Source organism: Castor canadensis, chromosome 6, assembly GCF_047511655.1.
Source record: "Castor canadensis chromosome 6, mCasCan1.hap1v2, whole genome shotgun sequence".
Lineage (NCBI taxonomy): Eukaryota > Metazoa > Chordata > Mammalia > Rodentia > Castoridae > Castor > Castor canadensis.
The window spans coordinates 55,388,566-55,391,232 of record NC_133391.1 but is presented as its reverse complement, the minus strand read 5'-3'; the positions used below and the strand labels follow the sequence as shown (position 1 = coordinate 55,391,232).

Sequence of the window (2,667 nt, the reverse complement as noted above, 5' to 3'; positions counted from 1 at the left end):
AAGAGGGTCTTGCACCTTGTTAAGCATGGGGAACTGGGTTAGTTTTTGAAAGGAACGCTGCCTAACCTTCAGCCTTTTCATGGGTGAGGAACATAAACTTTTGCAAAATCACCACATACAAGTGAATGGGAGAAAAACTGCAGTTTTTTTTTTTTTTTTTTTTTTTTTGGAAGAAAATCACTTTATTCTAATTAACTCAAAATAACATCAAAACAGCCTGTTTAAGGAAGCCACACAAACACTTGCCAGTCCCAAACTCTATATCATGTCAGTGAAAACTGTACAGGTACAACACCCTCTTCTGTGGCCACTCTGAAGCCATGAGGTTATTAAGGAGAGATTTATTGTGATTTTATACTCTACATTTCACTATTGCATTCTGATGTTAAATGAACTTGGTCATCAGAGGCGATCTTCAATTCCACTTGAGCTTCTTGGTTACACTAACCCATTTGCAATTCTGCACTGTTTCAGCACCTCATTGAAGCCTTCACAGAGCTTAAAGTCACCCTGGTTCTGGGCACACTCTAAGAACTGTTTTATCTCATAAAAGCAAGGCTGCTGCTCCTGCTGTTGCATGGGCTGGGTTCCCAGGGGCTCCTGGTAAGTGATGTCAGGCCTGGAGGGCTCAGCGCTTCCACCTCCACTGAAGCCCCCAGTGATGGCATGACCCAATGTATGCCCAACAGCAGAGCCCACAGCCACGCCAGCTGCAGTCGTTGCCATCTGGGCCATCAGCCCAGGCTGCCGGGGCGCAGCCACAGGTGCTCCAACTGCAGAAGCTGGGGCCACTGCTGGTGGCTGAGCTGCAGGTGCTGGCCTGGGTGGAGCTCTCATATGAGGGGCCCGGCTGGCCGGAGGGGCCGTGCGGGAGGTGCGGCTTCGGCCTCCACGTGGCATCCTAAGAGCGAGGGTACTAGGCTTCCAGAAACACGAAACTGCGAAGACCCGGCAAAACTGCAGTTTTTTAAGAAAAACCTTTTAGGTTGGAAACAAGAGGGTCTAGCAACTTGGTTAATATTGTGAATTTAGTTTGCTCTTGACAGGAATATGCATAACTCTCACCATTTTCCTGGATGAGCAACATCACCTTTGTGTTCAATCACCCCATTCAAGTGAATGGGAGAATCACTGCAGCTCTGTAAGAGAAGCATTACTGTTACAAGCAAGAGGGCCTTTCACCTTGTTATGCATGGTGAACCCAGTTAGCATTTGAAAAGAACGCTTCCTGACTGTCAGCGTTTTCAAAGGTGAAGAACATCAACATTGTGCAGAACAGCCTCTTTCAAGTGAAGGCAGAAAAACTGTAGCTTTTCTAAGAAAACAACTAATATTAGAAGCAAGATGATTTAGCCGCATGTTTAGGTTTGAGAATTGAGTGTGCTGTTTAAGGCAATACGCTCTAACTCTCAGTGTTTCCATGGTTGTGGAATTGCACAATTGTATGCACAATGAGAGCATACAAGTGAATGGGAGAAAAACTGCAGTTTTTTAAGAGAATTCTTTTATGTTAGAAACAAGAGATTCTAGCAACTTGCTTAATATTGTGAATTCAGTTTGCTGTTTAAAGGAGTACTGAATACTTCTCAGTGTTTTCCTGGATCTGCAACATCAACTTTCTGCTGAATCTCCCCATTCAAGTGAAAGGGAGAAGCACTGCAGCTCTTGTAAGAGAAGCATTAATGTTACAAGCAAGAGGCTCTTGCAGCTTGTTAAGCATGGTGAACTGAGTTAGATTTTGAAAGGAACGCTGAGCAACTGTCAGCGTTTTCATGGTTGAGGATCGTCAACTTTGTGCAAAATCACCGCATAGAGGTAAATGGGAGAAACACTGCAGATTTGTAAGAGAATCTGTAATGTTAGAAAAAAGAGGGTCTAGCAACATGGTTAGTGTTGTGAATTCATTTTGCTCTTTAAAGGAATTCTGCCTACTTCTCACTGTTTTCCTGCATGAGCAACATCACCTTTGTGCTGAATCACCCCATTGAAGTGAAAGGGAGAAGCACTGGAGCTCTTGTAAGAGAAGGATTAACTTTACAAGCAAGAGGGTCTTGCACCTTGTTAAGCATGGTGAACTGTGTTAGTTTTTGAAAGGAACGCTGCCTAACCTTCAGCGTTTTCATGGGTGATCAACATAAACTTTGTGCAAACTCACGGCATTCAAGTGACTGGGACAAAAACTGCAGTTTCTTAAGAGAATCCTTTGATGTTAGAAACAAGAGGGTCTAGCAACTTGGTCAATATTGTGAATTCAGTTTGCTGTTTAAAGGAGTACTGAATACTTCTCAGTGTTTTCCTAGATGAGCAACATCACCTTTGTGTTCAATCACCCTATTCAAGTGAATTTCAGAAGCACTGCAGCTCTTGTGAGACAAGCATTAATATTAAAAGCAAGAGGGTCTTGCACCTTGTTAAGCATGGGGAACTGGGTTAAGTTTTCAGAGGAACGCTGCCTAACCTTCAGCCTTTTCATGGGTGAGGAACATAAACTTTTGCAAAATCACCCCATACAAGTGAATGGGAGAAAAACTGCAGTTTTTTAAAAAAAATCCTTTTATGTTAGAAACAAGAGGGTCAAGCAACTTGGTTAATATTGTGAATTTAGTTTGCTCTTGACAGGAATATGCGTAACTCTCACCATTTTCCTGGATGAGCAACATCACCTTT

General features: G+C 43.0%; 1 pseudogene; it reads right to left on the bottom strand.

Moving 5' to 3' along the window:
• Positions 1 to 321: 321 nt before the first annotated feature.
• LOC141423879 (coiled-coil-helix-coiled-coil-helix domain-containing protein 2 pseudogene) lies at positions 322 to 947 on the bottom strand (annotated as a pseudogene).
• Positions 948 to 2,667: the final 1,720 nt, after the last annotated feature.